Consider the following 19,551-nt stretch of genomic DNA (forward strand, 5'->3'; position numbering starts at 1 on the left):
CAGGCCATGGAGATGAGTTGTTTTCACTGAGAGTTAAAATGAGGAAAACCAACTAAAATTTTTAACACCACTTCTTATTCAAGCCTGTTTTCACAGCCTGTCTAATGGGGGAGGAATAGGCAAGAAAGCTTCTTTACTCACACCTTCCAGTTTGTCACATTAAAAATTCCTCATTCCCATGAAAGCATGATGGGTGTGGCTTGCAGAAACTACGGGGGGCTCACAGCTCTCACTGACCCCTTCACTTCCACAAAAGGTCTTCTCCTCTCCACACAAGCTGAAGACAGAAGGTGGGGACCAATGTCAGCTGCATGCCCAGGCTCACATGCCCAGGCTCAGCCTGGTCCCACGAGGGTGAGGCACACACAGACCTCCCCAGCTCTGACACAGGTTCTTTAGCCTGGGTGACTAAAAATTCCCTCCATCTGCAGCAGAGCTGCCTCATTAAGGAGCCTGAACCCAACAAGGAACTATAAATAACAATGTGATTATCATAACAATACCAACTGCACCATGATAATGATGCTGTGGAAAACCAGTACCTCAAAATACCCACACCAGAGCGAGCAGGATGAAACCACCTCATCAAGGGCTCCAGGTGGCACCTCCTCGTGTTTACAGGACCTTTTTTCCCTGTTGCCAGCAAACACTGAAGTGCTAACTCAAAACATGGTGAGTAATTCCCACCACCACTTCCTTCTACACCTTGGCCATGGCCACATCAGAGGGTTAAACAAGTATTTGGGGTGCACTGCTAGAACCCTGCCTATCAAGACCTGTTCTTCTCAGATCAGCTGGGCACAAGGAGCAAAGGTGAGAGCATCAACCTTTTTGGTTAAAGAACAACATAATCAGCCATGAAATCATCAGCTGATTACTCCTCCACACTTAGAATCATGGAATGATCTGGCTTGGGAGGGACCTTAAATCCCATCCAGTGCCACCCCTGCTACAGGCAGGGACACCTTCCACTGTCCCAGGCTGCTCCAAGCCCCGTCCAACCTGCCCTTGGGCACTGCCAGGGATCCAGGGGCAGCCACAGCTGCTCTGGGCACCCTGTGCCAGGGCCTGCCCACCCTCCCAGGGAACAATTCCTTCCCAATATCCCATCCATCCCTGCCCTCTAGCAGTGGGAAGCCATTCCCTGTGTCCTGTCCCTCCATCCCTTGTCCCCAGTCCCTCTCCAACTCTCCTGAAGCCCCTTTAGGCTCTGGAAGGGGCTCTGAGCTCTCCCTGGAGCCTTCTCCTCCCCAAGTGAGCACCCCCAGCTCTCCTAGCCTGGCTCCAGGGCAGAGGGGCTCCAGCCCCTCCAAGACCTCCTCTGGACCTGCTCTAACAGCTCCACATCTTTCCCGTGCTGAGGACAAGGCCCAGCTCTGGGGTCTTGCAAGCAGAAACAGTTAATTCTCACAATTAACACTGATGAGACAAAACCACATCCACTTAAACCAGTAAAAAGCCACCTCCCTTATCGGTTTGTTCATCTTGAAACTCCTCCTAAAGTGCTTTGAAACCCAACCAAAGCAAAGAAAACCTAAGCCTTCCGAAATGAAATTGTGCCCTGCTCGTGTTTGTGTTTTTACTCTCTAAGCTTTGCTGCCAGGGCAACAGTCACTATAGAAATCAGTCAAATAATAAGCTATTTCAGCAACTTGTCACCAGGAGCCAGGAAATCCTTTCAGAAGCAGTGCTGTGCTCCACTTGCAACCCTCAGCATCCCTCCCTGACAGCCCAGAAAAATTGAGAGGATTCAACCCTCAGTGAAAAAATGAGGGTCTAAATGAGAGAGGTTGGTAAGCACAGCTGGAAGGTACAAAAATGGTGTTTTGCCCCTTGGAAACCAAACTCTGAGGTTCACACTGATAATGTGTGCACACAGATAAGCAGAGAAACCCAGCTGCTGTAAGGATTGAAGATTTAATGCTTTATAACCCAGCCCACCAGTGAATATCCCACAAATGATGAGCAGGAGTCACACAGACACCGAGTGCCCTGGGTAAAAGCTGGGAGCTCTTGTCCTGTGTTTTTAGAGCACAAAACAAACTGTTCACAGCAGCAGGGCCTGACTCACTGCTACAGACACCTCCTCTCCAGGCACTTCATCATGGCCAACAATAATGCTCTGACACCTCAATAACTGGACATCCTGTACTTGACAAGCACCACCGCACACCAATTTGCAAGGGAAGGGAGCTGCCTGCCACAAATTACGTGCTGGGTAACCCTAACAAGCTCTCAAGCAGCGTTTCCCTCCCTCCAGGATAGACTTGCCTCCAAACCAGCATCACCCCTTCTGCACCACTAACAAGCAAGAAACTGCTGGCAGTGTAAAACAGGCCAGTAAAGCTGGGTTTGTGCTGGAAATGCAAATATATGCAAACATAAAATAGCTGTAAGTAAAACACTGAGGCACAGGTGGGCTCACAAGTTGCACAGAGCTCTAAGATAGGTTTCCAAGGTCAGCCTCAGATGGAAAACAGTGGCCTGTGGACAGGAAGTCAGGGCAAGTGGAGCTACTACTATGAACAGAGAGGCTGGCATGAAAATGCAAAGCAATGCCCACATCCCCTGAACAGCTACTTACACAGCTTCAGAGGGAGAAAAAGCCCTGCCTGAGTACTACATAAATCCCTGAGCAGCATTACTTGCTAGCAAGAAGAAAAAGAAATCCTCACCATATATTTTCTATCCTAATTGAATTAAAAAAAAAAAAAAACAAAAAAAAAAAAAAAAAAAAAAAAAAAAAAAAACAAAAACAAAAACAAAAAAAAAAACCAGAAATGAAAATCCACTCATGAGTGTAACAGCTCGGAACACAAGCGTAGGGTTGAGCATGGAGGATTTAAAACCCAAAGCACTTGCAGCACATTTGGATAACCAAACAGGTCCCACCTCCACATGGGAACACCACCAGGGTTCCATGAGACTCCACCAGAGCTTGGAGCAGCCTGGTCTTAGTGGAAGGTGTCCCTGCCCATGGCAGAAGCTGAAACTGGATGGTCTTTAAGGCCTCTTCCAACCCAAACAATCCCCTGATTCTGTGATTTATAGCCCTACACCTCAGCTTTCTTCCTCTCCCATCTTCCTGGGGCTTGGCAGTAGTTATGAAAACCAGCAAACACTCAGGAGGAGGCCTCACCTGACCAGCAGTCCCACCTCAGGAGCAGCTGCTAAGCAGGGCTTTTCTTTTCCCAGGACAGAAATCCTGCTTCAAATGATCTGGGGATGGAAAGGATGGAGCAGGGGGGAGGGCAGGGCAGGTTTAAGTTGCAGTTATTTCAGGCTAGGAAGCAGTCTCAAGTCAGAGAGGCAGAGCCAGGCACCAGGCCCAGAGCCCTTCTGCCCATTCCAGGGGTAAGCCAAGCACCCATTCCATTCTGTACTCCATTCCACAATCCTCATGTCTCAATCCTAAAAAAAATCAACATCTGCAATGGAAGTGGGACCAATATTGGCTCATTTTTGAACAGCTGCAATAGGAAATCCCTGCTCCCCACCCTAAATGCAAAAGGGGGCGTGAAAATATTAACAGAACATCACAAATCTTTAAAAATTAGTTTAGACTGGATATTAGGAAAAAAATCTCCCCTGTGAGGGTGGTGAGGCCCTGGCACAGGGTCCCAGAGAAGCTGTGGCTGGCCCTGGATCCCTGGAAGTGCCCAAAGCCAGGCTGCACTGGGAGCACCTGCAGAAGGTTCCTGCCCATAGCATCAGGTGGACCAAGATGAGCTTTAAGATTCTTCCAACCCAAACCATTCTGTGATTTTATGAATCCCCTGCTTAGACACCAGGATCTTCAGTGCTTCAGCAGCTTCCTACAGCAGAACCAACCCACCCAGCACCCCCCAAACCAAGCCACGCCCCGCGGGCACCACGTCACGCTCAAACCTTGCCCACGTGGGATCTGGCCAGGAGTGGCCCTGAGAGGCTGTGGGCTCTGTGCTCCAGCAGCAGCAGGCTCTGTCTGCTGTCCCCAGCAGAGCTGAGCACACATCCCTGTGACGCCTCGGGATCTGGGTCAGCCAGAGCTCGGGCAGGGCTGGAAACAGAGCCCCGTGTCCTCGTGCAACCCCGCAGGCAATCCGGCACTGAGAGCGCAGAGCGATGCTCCTGAGACTACCCAAACCTCCCCAGACTGATACACAAACAACAGAACACCTGCAAAGGAAAACAGATGAAAACACTGGAAAGGCAGAAAGAGTGCGTTTTTTTTCCCTACAAGGCAGAGCAGAAGGATGGAAGCAGGAAAATAAGGAGAGATTAAACATTTGTGACATGCTCCATATTTTAACTCAATTAGTGCAGGTGTTTTGAGGTTTTTTTACCTCCAGTGATTACCTAAAAGCCATTTATTATTAGAAAGTCAGATTTGTTGGAAACCTCTGGGAATCTAAGTGGCAGCACAAATTTAAAATTTAAAAAATCATGGGAACAGAAAGAGAAGTCGTGCCCAAGGAAACTGAGAGCAGTCTTGTGACTGATGGTAACGTGGCTCAGAAATGCAGACTCCAGCACAATTTACCAAACCAGCCATGCAGATTAGGAAAAGGAAACCTGGCAGAAATCACAGAGAAAACAGATCCTCACTGAAGAATTAAATCAGTTGCTTGACATATTTTTTTAATATTAGGGTTTGTTACTGGCCATGTATGAGACAGTAGCCAGACCACAACAGTTGTTCCCTCCCAACTGCCTTTGCCAGGGTTGTAACTAAAGCAAAACAAAACTAAATTTACACACAAGGATTCCCAGCCCAGAATAATATTTCCATATTTCATTAGCAATATAAATATTTTATTTCAAACATCCTACTTTTGAAGTCACAACACATCAGACCCACATCAAAAAGACTCCAAGCCTCCAGAGTTGAAATGTAAATATCTTCATGCACAATGCTGTTCTCTGCACTTCAGCTGTTACTTTTCATAAACCCACCCAAAAAGACACACCATCAACATTATTCATTTTCAATGCCATTCCTCTTGGAAAACAAAACAATCCCTGGTTTGCCTTTATTAATTTAGTTTCATGTAACACCGAGTGTTCCTTGGTCTGAAAGACAAAACACCACACGTATTCAAGAATTCTTCTGGTATAAATAGTCTGAATTTCTGAACACAGTCTCCTCCTCTTTCCAGCAATACCTGCTCAGAGTTGCACCAAAAATCAAGTAAGTCTCTTCAAGACATGTATGTGCAGGAAGGAGAGGAAGGCTCTTATTGCATAGTTGGTCTAGAAAAATCAGAAACACGGGAAAGGGAAGAAAAAGGAAAAAAATCCCAAACTATCTTGACTGCCAACAAATTATGGGTGTACAGCCTGCATGGTGGGGATGTGTCTGACTAGAGCCAGATCTCCTGACATTGCAGATGAATTGTCCTGGCATCTTCCTTTTTGTGGTTATGTTACAAGCAGGAAAAACCCTCTTGGTTTATTTGCCAAATCCCTTTTGCCAAATTTTATTTGCCAAATCCCAGAACCTTTCTTTACTCTCCATCACAGGAAGCCAAATCCCTCTGTTTGCAGTGCAGATCCTCCACTTGGCCTTGGCCTTGACAGCAAACCCAGTGTGGCTGGGGACACAAATCCTCCCCTTCCCAGCCCTGCCATCCAGCACCTCCTTCTTCAACAGCCACGAGGAGGGTGCCAAACAATTCAGAGCATCTCTGGTCCCTGCTCCAAGGGTCTCTGGCTTTTCCTTTTATAGGCAATTTCATCATTGCTGGTCAGTGTTTTGGGCACTGAAGGCGACACTTTGATGATTCAACAAGCTCCAAATTTCAGAATTTGGTCTCCAGAAACCCAAGCCATTCCTTGCCCAGGGCTGCAAAGTAGCCTTATCTCTGTGTCAAACTATTCCTACTCATTCCATCCACTGCTCCTACTCAGCTGCTCCCAATCCATGTCAGATGTGACACTGCTCCCATCAATGATCTGTGACACCAGCAAATCCTGCTCAAATCTTGCTGCTGACAGCAAGTGAGCACTGAACCCAAAGAACAGGAATACACAAACATCTTCCCTGAAACATGAAGCATTCCTTACAATTTTAACTGACAGATGATTGAAGATCACAAAACAACACTGAAAACATGCTTCCTTCCACACTGACAGCAATGGTGACAGTGTGTACCACCAGGTACACATCAAACAACTGCCCAGACCACAAGCAGAGTCACTTGAAGTCATTACAGTGTGTTCAAAGGCTGCAAAATATGTTTTACATATTCCCCTCAGCTCAAAAGTTATGATCACTTAGGTTCACAAAGAAGGAGAAATAAAGGAAGATAAAAAACTCAGCCATCTAACTGTTCTGGAAATTATGAATATTTCAATAGCCACCTGAAAGCCTCAGAAGTAAATTCCTCCTGCAGACATATCCAATTGCTTCTAAATTCCTTTTCTAGTGGCACAGTTGAGGCACAGGGATATGCCTGTGTCATGCTGTCCTAACACCTTTATGGAGATGTCCATCAGCCACCTGGCTAGGGCCAATCCCAGGGAACATCTTTGGAACTGTGGCTCTCAGCCACCCTTTCTTCTGCAGGCAGTCACTCCACTACCTGGCACACTGAGCAGCAAAGACTGGATGGCTGGGTAACAGATCCACAGGCTGAACTGGTAGGATTTGAACACATCAATTAAATCAGTTCAAAGGTAACCTGTAATTCCAGCCAAGCAAGGGAATCTCAGCCAGAGGCACTGGGTAAGTGTGAGCAGCTTGTGTTCCTGCCATGGAAATCAAGCTGCGTTTAAAAATAGAATCCCAAACTGGTTTGGGGTGGAAGGGACCTTAAAGCCCTTCCACTGCCACCCCTGCCATGGGCAGGGACACCTTCCACTGTCCCAAGCCCCATCCAACCTGGCCTTGGGCACTGCCAGGGATCCAGGGGCAGCCACAGCTGCTCTAGGCACCCTGTGCCAGGGCCTGCCCACCCTCCCAGGGAACAACTCCTTCCCAATATCCCATCCATCCCTGCCCTCTGGCAGTGTGAAATTGAACAATACTTCACCTTCCAAACTCCTCGACCTGGGGAACACTGTCATCCACCACTCACCCACAACCCATAAACTGTTGCAAAGCACCCCAAAACAGAGTGCAAAGCTCAGCCAGCACTTTGTCCACCCTTCACAGCCAAAAATAACCAAAAACACTTCAATCAGAAGCCTCCTGAATGGGTGGGCATGTGATCCCTCTCTTCCTGCCACAGAAGGAATGGAGGGATGTCCAGCTGACAGCACAGCCTTGACCAAACTTTCCTAATCAGTCTAAACATTTTCTTTTAACTAAAAGAAGGCAAGCCAAAATTTGCACTACAGGCTGGATGAGGCCCTCCTGCAGATGTGCTTCCTCTTGTTAAAAATAACAAATATAGCTATTGGATTTTGCATTTATGTATTAATTTTGTTTTGCAAGTTATAATTGATCACAAAAAATGCTGATATAGTACACATTGTAACTACTGCTTTTGATACAGTATAATCTGTCAGTTTATGTATGCACTGTATAGCTTTTATAAATAGTGCTGTAATAGATGCTATCTTAGACCATAGCATAATAGAGACTGTGAAATGTTGAAATGATTGTTTCATGTAACTAACTCAGAAAAAGGTGTAAAATAATTAAGTGATTTCCCACATACAGGGACTATCTTACCTGAAAGACAACATAACAGAAACAGAAACCAGAGCACCCCAAAAAAAAAAGAAGAATGTATTGACCCTCGTTATCAGGAAGTGAAAATACAACAAGATGGAACCACAAGAAAAAAATAAAATATATTGGTTTCATCTACAAGATGGCATGAAGACAAGTCAAAGCTTAAAACTCAAAGGAATGTTTGAATATGTGTAAACTCTTAAGAATATACATGTACCCTTATACTGTAACAGTATATAGAAACATGGTTTAAGTTAACTATGTGCAAATAGCCAAGCATCCCAGCACTTGGATTTATCTCTTTTGTCCCTTAGTAAACTTTTATAAAAACTTTAAATAGTGAGCTGTGTTTCTCCCAATCTCACGAGACTGTGCATTAGTGCAGCTCCCTGCGAGGCACCCGCCACACGCTGCTCCCAGCAAACACAGCTCATTGCTTAGAGAATCTCAGCTGGTTCAGGCACTCAAAAGCCACATCCACCCTTGGAAAAACAATTAATAAAAGTCAACATTCCATCCTGGGAAGCAGACATGGGAATTAATATTCCATTAATGAAGAGATGCCCGTCGCTTCGCAAAGATCACTGCAAAACCAAGCCTGGGTTTCAGAGCTGCTGTTACACAAACAGTTAACATGCAACAAGGGCCAGCCCTGCATCTTACAGCAGCCAGAACTGCAGGAAACCAGTGGCTCTGTCCTTCTTCCAGAAAGAGGAGCCCAAACAAATCAACCTCTGTCCCTTCTGTGGCAAAGTATCACATGACCAACCAGCTCCAGAGGCATCTGGCTTAAGAATCTTTAATTATTTGTTGTTGTTAAGTGTGAACAGATGAGAGGGAGGGAGAGGAGGAAAGATTGCAATCTGCAGTCACGTGCAGGCCTTGCAAGCAGGTGGGTGAAGCTCAGATTAGCAAGGTATTAAGGAGAGCAAGGCAGAGATGCCAATGAGGTGCTGCCTGAAAATAGCCCCGCTCTGACCTATCTCCTCTCCCAGATGGATCAGGAGATCCATGGCCACAGAGCCAGGGCTCTCTGACTGCTGGTAGAGGTTGGGAGATTGCAAGAGTATTGGAAAAAGCTGCTGAGGCTGAAGATAAAAGGGGAATGGCCATGTAGATAATGAAGCAGCAGTCTGAATTTTTTAACAGAGAGTCCCCTGTTTCCAGCAATATCTGCTCAGAGTTGCACCAAAAATCAATAAGTCTCTTCAAGACATGTATGTGCAGGAAGGAGAGGAAGGCTCCTATTACATAGTTGGTCTAGAAGAATCAGAAGGAGATGCAGGAGAGCATGATGCTCCTTCCCATCTCCCTGCAGCACAGGGAGAGAGCTTGCTGGGAATAAGCCCTTCCCACAGGTAAATACTCAGGAGATACATTCCCTAGGGATGTCCCGCAGGATCCAACATCCCTGCTGCATGTGAGTAAGCAAACAAAAAGGGGGAATGACAATTCTGCTGCTGTTTCTGATGTGCAGGGGCTCCTCTGAGCAGGAAGGTGAGGTAAGACGCCCTGGTACTGCAGGAATTCATCTCGGGGTTTAGACTGGATGCTGGGAAGGAATTGTTCCCTGTGAGGGTGGGGAGGCCCAGGGTGCAGCAAGCTGGGATAGTGAAAGGTGTCCCTGCCCATGGCAGGGTTTGGGATGAGAGCATCTTTAAAGTCCCTTCCAAGCAGAACCATGCTGGGATTGTGTGATCTGACAAGGAGCCCTTGGGAGCAGGACACTGGGAAAAGCCCAGGGAGACACCTCATGACGGGCTCTGTGATTCCCCAGCATCTCCTCCAGGCCTGGGAATGCCAGAATATCCAGAATATCTTAGGAGTACAAAACAAAAAAGGGCAACCTTGCCACAGCTGCTGCTTTACCCACCCAGCCCACAACCAGACTTGCTCTACAGGACTGTCCTCGAGCTGTGCTCTGACATGCAACTTTTAGATAAATCTCCACAACCTTCTAAAGCTGATAAAATATGATATTTCAATAAGAGATTATTAAAAAGGAAAAAAAAATCTTCCTGCAAGCCACACAAGAGCTGTGGAAATGACTACTGGTGGGAAAAATACAAGCGGTATTCTGGAAACAAGATCAAGTACTGTGAGTGTTCACACTACTGTGATGTTAAACAGTCACAGAAGTTGGAGTTTGGGGGTTGTTCAGGTCTTTTTGTTTTGTTTGTGTGGTTTTTAGAGATAAGGGTGGGGCTACTAGATATAGCACAGGATATAAATACACATGAGATTCTCTTTTAAAAGTAAATATATTATTATCTGTCCTCGGGCATTGCAAAAGCTTTTCACTGGGTCTGAAAATAAGCTAAATTCACAAATATTTCATGTGGGTGAGGGGATAAAAGTACAGTGGCAGAGATCCTGACGAAATATGCAGCTCACCCTGTGTGGCACCACAACAACACTGACAACAAGGGTCTAATTCTAGGTTTGCTCTCACATCAGCAGTGAAACAATGCGGGGTCTGGAATTTATCTGATCCTGAAACAAACTTGTGCTGGTCTGGATCAGTCTGAAATGTAAGACATGCCCCATATGGCACCATGTAAATTCAGATTTAATGGGGACACGGTTGAGCTCAGCCCACAAAAGCCAGCAGCTCTTAGACAGCACAAGAAGACCACGTTCCTGTCTGGTTTTGGGATTTCTTGCCCTCCCCAAACACGATCTGCAGGAGACAGGCTGCCAGCAGCAAGGCTGCAGGCTCTCCTTCCTTTCTGGAGGAGCAAGGAGGAAGGATCAATATTCAGAAAGCTCTTGAGAAGCAGTGGAATAGCCCCTGGGGAGCAGAGCAGACACAGCACCAGCCCAAAATTCAGGAAAACCTGGAGCTCCTTAGCCCACTAAAAGCCACTTTTTGCCAAGTAACCAATTTCCTTACACTCTCTAGTAAATAAAACATGAAGGGCAGGCAGAGACATAAAATATGAATGCACACACGTCCGAAAGCAACAGGCCCTGTTATTGTAGATGCTGCATAAATCATTGAGGACAAGGGGACTTGTGTCCCCTAAGGGAGGGCACAGAATTTGGGGTCAGTCAGCAAGCAAGGGAGTTTGATATTAAGAAATGTTGCATCTATGTTCACCTTTGTGATCTCCACTGCCTAAAAATAGCAGAAACCACTTTAGTTCATGTATTATTTAGTCAGGCCAGATGGGTGAAAGGCAGAATCAAGCCTCAAGACAAACATCAGATGATTTTGGTGTGGGCCTCCACCAAACACAGCAACTGGGATGGGATGGCACAGCACAGAATCCCAGAATGGTGTGGAATTGATAAAACCCATCCTGCCATGGCAGGGACACCTCCCACTGTCCCAGGCTGCCCCAAGCCCTGTCCAGCCTGGCCTTGGGCACTGCCAGGGATCCAGGGGCAGCCACAGCTGCTCTGGGCACCCTGTGCCAGGGCCTCATTGGGAATTCAGCCAGAATGACCAAAATGGTCCTTTCCGTCTGATTTCCCTGCCTGGGACCACAACAGTACTGTTGAAACTCACTGCTGTATCTGTTTTCCAGAGCTTTGCCACACAAACACAACATCTTTACAATTTCAAGTGTTAGCAGTTACAAGTGTTGCTTTGGCAAATTTCTCTAGGGAGGAGTAATAGCTACTTTATGGAAAATTTGCCCCCCCTCACTGCCATCTCCTGTTTCTTGAGATTTTTTATTTCAGGCAGTTGACTGACAAATAATACTGCTGCTTACAATGCACAATATCTTGCCTTTTTTGTGTTTGTACAACTTGATTGAAAAGGCACAGCAGCTTTCAGACAGCTGGTGGCAGACAACAACCTCTAAGTTCAGTCAGGACAACCTTTTAAGTAGCTGAAAACCACTTTCCACTGTGAAAATGTGGCCCAAAGTATTTTTGGACTACCTTTTTTCAAAGTGGACTTGAACTGATCTTGCAGGCAGATGGATGAGCTCAGGATGAAGACTCTGCTCAGCTGTGTAACTGAATTATCTGAATTCTGTAAGTGAAATTCTCTGAATTTCAGAATTCTCTGAATTCTGTGTAAGTGAATTTACATGGAGGACATGCAAAGCTTCAAGCCAGTGGTGCTCAGGTCTTTGAGGGACTTCACACTGCTCTTTCCTACCTGACAGGAGTACAAAGCTCAACAGGTCCCCACTGAAGATCCAAAAATTGCCAAGTCTGCCCTAACACTCAGCTTGTGAATGCCTCCTCCTCTGATTATTCAGAGGTTCAACAGAACTGAAAGCAATCTTCATGCCCGAAGTTATTTCTGAACATAAAATCACTTCACAGAATCCCAGAACAGTTTGGGTTGGGAGGGACCTTAAAACCCATGCAGTTCCATCCTCTACCCCAGGCTGCTCCAACCTGGCCTGGGACACTTCCAGGGATCCAGGGGCAGCCACAGCTGCTCTTTGCAGCTTCTGCTCGCCCTGTTCCTGCCTTTTTAGGCAGGACTCCCTCTCTGCATGGCAGAGTATGGAGGCAAACTGCATTGTGCAGGAATCTCACAAAATCAGGGAAATCACAAAGAAAAATCAGGAGCATTCATCTCAAACTGAGACCTAGACAAGAACAAGCAGGGGTGTTTGTGCTCTTTAGCTTTTTTCTTCCTTATTTTTCTTTCCATCTCAGTAGAGTCTGTTCTTCCTTCTCTCCTTTCCTCCATCCTTTGAGGCTTCTCCCAGCCCCACATGCCAGACCCTTTCCAGCTCAGTGGCACAATCCAGATGAAAAATCACCAGGATCAGGAGAAAGTGGAGAGGCTGCTAAAACCAGGAAAATGCCAAACCACCACCAGAAAGAGAGGGCAGAGTATTTTAGATAACTTTGTGGTGTCTCCACATCCTCCTCCCTACCCAAAAGAAGGAGAATCAGTGTGAAAGGATCCCAAGAACTGTAAATAAATGATGACCCTGTTCATCAATGAGCTCAGGCTGCAGTGAAATGAAAGCCACAGCAGGCTCTGTAATCACTCACAATAAACCCCTCCAACGGGATCACTCCTGCACTGATGGCTCAATTATGCCTGGGCAGAACGTTACACAACATTAAACATTAACAAAACTCCGAGCCCGGGTCACTTTTCTCCCAGATAAATCCAAATCAGTAACCCAGTGCTCTTAGCTTAAGTAACCCAGAATTACCACATCCATTCCTTCCCCACCTTTCCCTTCACATCTGATAAAAGCCAGGCCACCACACAGAGAGAAAAATGTTTGCAAATAGTCCCTGTGCTAAACAGTTATATTGCTATTATTTAGAATACATGTGGTTTGGGAGATGTAAATTTAGCAGCTCAGAAATTAAGCAGCTCAGGGGCAAACTGTTCTGGGCCATGAGGCTTCACTCTCAGCTCCCCAGAAGGACTTCTTCCCTCCTCCAAAATCCTGTTCCCAACAAACAGTTGCACCACTTCTGTTGCCAGAAACTCCAAGGAGATCCGTGAAGGCAAACACAGCAGAAAGCTGCTTTCATTTCTCATTTGGCTTTTGCAATATCACTTTTCATAACTCCACCCAAACTAGAGATCCCCTCTCCACCTGAAACATGTCCCCTCTCTCTCTGCAACTGTATTAACACAAAGTAAAGCTTCTCAAGGTTTGCCCAGGTCAGATCACAGCATCCAAGGGTGGCTGAGGCTGAAGGAGCTCAGTGGGCACTGGTGGCACCTCCCTGCTCCAGCAGGGCCATCCCAGAGCACAGGGCACAGCATTGTGTGCACACAGCTCTGCCCCAGCCCCAGGGAGGAGAGCCCCCAGACTCTGTGCACAATGTGCTCAGGGCTGGGCACTGCCCAGGGAAGAAGTTGTGCCTCCTGTGCAGGGGGAATTGCTGGGCTCAGGCCCTGCCCGTGGCTCTGGTGCCATTGCTGGGCCCCGGAGCAGAGCCTGGGCCCTGCTCTGCCCCTCCCTGCACACAGGGACAGCCAGGCCTGAGGGCCCCTCTCAGCTGGGGCTCCTCTCCAGGCTGAGCAGCCCCAGCTCCCTCAGCCTTTCCTGGGCACCCAGATGCTCCAGGCCCTTGCTCAGCTCCAGCAGCTCCTGGCCCTGCTCTGCTGAGGCTCCAGAGCTGGACACAGCACTCCAGAGGTGCCTCCAGGGCTGCCTACAGGGCCAGGATCCCTCCCTGACCTGCTGCCAATGCTCTTCTGCTGCCCCAGGGTCCCATTGGCCTCCTTGGCCCCAGGACCCTCTGCTGGCCCAGGGACAGCTCGGTGTCCCCAGGAGCCTCTGCTGGCCCAGGGACAGCTCGGTGTCCCCAGGACCCTCTGCTGGCCCAGGAACAGCTCGGTGTCCCCCAGGTCCTTCCCCACAGAGCTGCTCCAGCAGCTCCCCCCAGCCTGTGCTGTTGGTGGGGTCGTTCTTTGTTGCTCAGTACAATATCCTCAGTACAATATCAAAATGTACCTCAGTACAATATCCAAACACACTGAGAGAGCTGAACAATGCCAGGATTTAGGTGGGGTGTGACTGGTTTAGAACAGACAAACCAATCTCCCCAGAGCAAAGCAGGTGGCTGAGATGAAAAGGGAAAACTTCAAAACACCAAAGGAGTTAGAAATAATATGGAAAAAAAAAATCCAGAAAGGTGGGAAGATGAAGTAACTGAAATCAAAGTTACACCAAAACTCACTTGCTGGTGGTCTTCCAACTAAATCCTTCTCATCCTTGATGTTAATACCCAACAGTCCCAAAGCATCAGCTTCTCCAATACAAATAAACTGGGGTCAAATGTGCTCAGTTTCATTGTTTTAAAAAATAAATCGAGTATTACAGCACCCATATTCTTAGTGGTGAAAAACCTGCTTGACTGCTGAAGTGATCTTTTAAATTTACAAGGAAACAGTGTTATATTTATCACTGAGACCAATGAAGTTTTACTCCTGGTTATGAAAAGCAGCCCAGTAATTCCTGAAAAATCACGCTGAAGTGTTATGAAACTTAACTGAGTAAAAATACCTGCTTGTCTTCAACATTCTTTTTCAGAGGATGAAGTGTAACTTCAATTCTTAAATTCACTTTTTTAAAAGGTAGAACAATTCCAGGTAAAGGTAAACTCTAACTTGATACTGAATTCCACCTTGTTTTCACAGCTTCTCAAAAATGAATAAATGCTGTTTGTCTTCAAAGTATTTGCCCAGGAAATGTGACAGGTTTTCTGAACTAAGCATTAGATAAACATTCTTTAGCTATGATAAATAACTGCTGTAAGTCCCTTCACCAAATACTTTGCAGGGAATGCTTGGTACAAGATGCATTCTGGGTTTTAGGATCTGCCTAGGATGGATATCCAGGATATCTGAAATGCCCCTGGATATTTCTTTCTCAACACTGTACAGAATGGGTCACTGTTTATCAGTGTGTGGCTGGGAGTGCTACAACAACAGGAGTTGAACCAAGGAGAAGCAGGAGAACTCAAACTGTTCTAAAGGCTGATAAAGAGTTTTAAAAAAGTTAAAGAATGCAAATAAAAATAAACTCAAACCCCCAAAACCAAAGACAAAAAAAAAAAAAAAAGCATCAGGAAACAAACTTTTCACAAAGAAAATAATGGTTTTCCTGACTGAATTTTAGAAATTCAGTTGTTTAAGGAAAGACGACAAAAAATCTATCAAAAGGACCAGCGATAACCACAAGGAACAGTGATAAACACTAAAGGCTGGTGACAAACACTGTACAGTGAACACTTCCTAAAAGCAGCACTTTGCAAGTCCTGGGTTTCCAAAGCACATGTTATTTCCCCTTGGCTTGTCTGTTGACTCTTCCTCCTGACACTTCACACACTTATTGCAAAATAAAGTCTCTTCTGAGAGTGTCATATTGCACATTCACATTCAGTGAAATCACACCCTCAGTATTTTTTGGTTTTGTTGTTTCTTTTTTTTTTTTTTCCCCAAGTAGAACTCTCCTCATAAAACAGCAGAATAAGAACAATTCAAAGAGCAGAGTAAATCTCCTTAAATCTTTGTCCTTAACTTGGGCAGACTAACCCAGATGAGTTTAAACCCAGCCTTTCCAATGGGAGCCTTCACCTGAATTCCAGTGTTTGCACACCTGGGACTGTGTCACCTGTGCTAGCAGAGCTCAACAAGCTTTTCTCAGAGGCATCCCCCTCCTCCTCTCCTGTGCCTGGGTAATTCCACGGTGGAAAACCTGCTCTTTTTCCTGTTTGTTTTTTTTTTTTGCAGGAAAACCTGCTCTTTTCCTGGTTTTCTGCAGGCAAAGAGCACGAGCAAGTCCTTCCCCTTTCGGTGGCAGCAGCGAGTTGTGAGAGCAGCCCTGCTGGATGTTGAAACCATACCTCACATTTCCTAATCTGCCTTTCTATTTTTAACCAGAGTCATTTCCCCACCTCCTCTGCCATGCAGACAGCTGCAGAAAGCAGCTGGAGACAACAGAGTGCTCCATCAGGGCAATTTTCCTGGCAAAAAACCATCATCAGGCCAGAGGACAGTGCACAAGGGACACTGCCAAGGTGTGCTCCTTTCTCCTTGTCCCTCGTGGCCACAACAGCTCTGACTGCACACAGTGTGGCAACCTGGTTACCCAAAGGACCATGGCTCACACCTCAACTGGCTGAGATCTCATCAGCACCTCTTGTCCCTAAAAACTCAAAAGAGGAAGGCTCCAGCAAGGATCCAGAGCATGGATCTGCTCCTGTACTGAGATCCCCCAGGACAGGGAGGAGGGAGCACCTGCCCTCCGCAAGGCAGCATCACCACCTGACACAGCACTTGGGAACACTTGCTGGGGTGTCCCCAGCACAGAGACCTCCTTCCACAAGCTCAAACCTCCTGGGGAAAGGTCTGGAGTCACCTTCTCCTCCAGGTTTGGATATCTGCTCCCGCAGGCACTTGGTGTCAGACACATAGCAACCCCCGAATTCTCTCCTCACACGGGAGAGCAACTTTAAAAAGCTCAGCTTTAAAAAGCTAATGTGCAGCCAGGCTGTAAAGTTAACCAAGCAAAAAGGGCACCTTCCTGAGCAGCAGTCTGGAGCTTTCCCAGGCAGCTGGAAAGCCGGGCACGCAGAGCACAGGCTCTGCAGGGCGCTGAGCCGTGCCAAACTTGGGCACACAGCACTTGGGGCATGGGCTAGCACTGAAAGTGAGGTCCAGCTTTCTGAGATGTGCCCTCCAATTGGACCCATTTGCTGGTCCTGGAGATGCCTGAAAATGCCCTGGTAGGACCAGGCAGACCTTTGGCAGAAGAGAGCCAGGCTGAGAGTCTGGCACTTGAAACAGACCCAGCTTGGCAGGGGGGAAAGGCGCAACTCCAACACCGACTCAGGGAGCTTAGAGGAGTTTAGCTGGAAGTTTTGAGTCATGCTCTTGGACATGGGCAGCTAGAACAGCTTAAGCCCTTCTTGAACCCTTTTTCTTTTGTTCAGGCAACGTCTGCAAACATCACAAATGGAGCTATCTCTGCTGTTGTCCATGTGCTACAGATTTTCCATGCTTTAAGTTACTCACACAAAACAGACTCGCTGCCAACACAATCAATCAAAACGTAAAGTGACTGCAGACAGGACTGTACAGACTCTAAGTATTAATGCTTCAGAGAAACCCATCACTTACATGCCTACAGAAACAAAAGTCAACTAAAACAGAAGCCTGGTGTGGAATTAAGCACAGCAAGACCCACAGCAAATCTTCTCAGCTCAAACGGATTTGAATCACAGGATGCCAGGAAACGAAGCTGCTGAGCAAAACACTCCATCAGCCATAAACCCACGTGAAATTACATTTCATTAATGAATGACAGTGTTTACAAGTAAGTAAATGCTGTGTTTCCCTCTGCCTTAGCTGGAGCTGCTCTCTTAGGAAAAAGACCGCAGGGTGAGCAGGTCCTCTCCCATCATTAACCCACTGGACTACAGCACTTTGTTAACAGGCACAGAAACCACGGCAGCAGCAAACACTCACGTATGAAATCAAGATCTGCAAATAATTTCATTTCTTACCTTCTGGAAAAGGGGAGTTTCAGGGGCAGGAAACCTCTTTAACATCTTTTACAGGCACCAGGCCTGTGGGTTAATGATTTACCTGACAGTGCTGTTAAGCAGATTAGATAAGAGTGGTTTTGTTATGGTCTGTTTTCCTGCCTTTGCATAACCAAATCAACTGGCAAATGAAGAAGGCAGGGTATTACTTGACAGAGCAGGAAGAAATTAATGCTCCTCTCAGCTTGCTGACACCATCCTGCTATAAAACCACATTTTTTATGGACACACATGCCCATCTTTACACACACAGCCTAAAAACCAATGCCTGGAGTGTGTGTACACTTGTGTGTTCATATACACAAATATATGTACCAAAAACACATACAGATTAGTCACTGCAGGCAGTTTGGTTTAGTTTCTTCCCCAAAAGTAAAGAAAAAAAAAAAAAAAAAAAACCTTGACTCATTGCTCTAAATCTATTATAAAGCTTCCAGATTAAAGCATTGAGTTCCAAAGAGGTTTAGGATGAGCAGAAAAGGCGGCTGTGCCCAAAACGCACAAATAGGATCACAGCCCCTGGAAAGACTCCGCAGCGAATCCAGGGCACAGCTCACGGATAAAGGTCTGTTCCCCCAGTGCCCTGCGAGAGGATTTCTGTGTTCTCCCAGTGACTCACGGGCTGTTCTCCACACCCAGGGCCACCCTGCTGTACAACCACAGCTGTGCTCACGCCGTGGGGCAGCGGTGACACCGTGACACACGCGGACACGGCACAGGCACAGCCGCTCTAGGGCATCACAGAAAGTCTAAAACACCTTCTTGTTCCTTCATACAAACACCGCAAACAACTGCCCTGGGGATATCTGGCAGCAGTCAAGGGGGGGGGGGGGGGGCGGTCAGGAGTGGGGAGAGCTGCCCGAGGTGCCAAAAGGGACAGCAGATTGTCCCTGGTTTTCAGTTTGTGCAGGCAACGCCGTTGCCACGCTGTGTAACTCCGGTTATCTCCCACAGGTGTGCTGCAAAGAAACTACAAACCCAGAAACCAGGGGGAGAGTCCGTGCCCCAGCAGGAGATGAAGCTGCCTGATGGAAACACAACCCTAACACAATCTGGGGAACGAGCCACCGGCAGGTCACTGCTGTCCCACATGCTGGAAGCCTGGCTGGTTTCTAGTAAAAAAAGACTCCAAGCTAAACTAAAAACCAAGACTAAAACCAAGCAGCAAACAACAAAGTAACCACAAGTTTAAGCGCCACTTTCAAAAAAGTCACCGAAGGAGAAAGACAACCAACTCCCCAGAGCTGTGCTGTAGACCCGACTGCATCCAAGCCCCTCTGTGGCTCCCCAAACGCAGCCCCCGGCCGTCCAGCAGCAGCCAAACACTCCTCTACGCTCAAACGGGACCATCCGGAGAGGAGAGCTACTCACTCCTGGAAATGAGGCGGCAGAGAGCAGCAGAAAACGCGGCTTTTCCTCTTGCAGCTGCAGGCAGACGCGCCGCTCCCGCACCAGGACGGGGACACGGCGGCGGCGCGGCCACTCCCGGAGCGCGCAGCGCGCCCGCGCCTCCTTCGCCAGCCCCGACTTCCTTCGCGTTCAAAGCTGCCTTTCAATTTCCCCCGGGCTGGGCTTCCTCAGTGCTCCTCTGCCAGCTGCTCGCTAGCCCCGCGGGAAGCGCCTGCGGAGGGGAATGGGGAAAGGTGAACGGAGATGCAGAGGGGACGGAGCGACAGCGCTCCCGCCGCTCCTTCCGCGGGCGCGCCACCGCGTCAGCACCGGGAGAGGAGGGGACGGAGCGCCCGCCACAGGAGGAACAGCGGGAGGAGGAGGAGGAGGAGGAGGAGGAGGCCGGGAGTGCCAGCCCAGCCCCGGGTGGTGCAACAGTTCCCAGCAGTGCTGCTCTACCGGCAAACAGCACCTAAACCAGGGGGAAATGGATACATCACCGAAGC

The 19,551-nt window shown here is 47.5% G+C and overlaps 1 protein-coding gene across 14 annotated transcripts in view; it reads right to left on the reverse strand.

The window, feature by feature from the left end:
- Nucleotides 1-19,551, reverse strand: part of SGMS1 (sphingomyelin synthase 1) — a 92,286-nt gene that overhangs the window by 16,054 nt on the left and 56,681 nt on the right. For 3 of the 14 annotated variants that reach the window (XM_053983683.1, XM_053983692.1, XM_053983691.1), the window contains one exon: nt 19,028-19,277. The exons of the other annotated variants lie outside the window; for them this stretch is intronic. The gene's annotated coding sequence lies outside the window, so the exon portion shown is untranslated. The remainder of the gene's footprint in view (nt 1-19,027; nt 19,278-19,551) is intronic. 14 annotated transcript variants of the gene reach the window in all.

The sequence above is a fragment of the Vidua macroura genome, chromosome 8 (assembly GCF_024509145.1).
Source record: "Vidua macroura isolate BioBank_ID:100142 chromosome 8, ASM2450914v1, whole genome shotgun sequence".
Taxonomy (NCBI): Eukaryota; Metazoa; Chordata; class Aves; order Passeriformes; family Viduidae; genus Vidua; species Vidua macroura.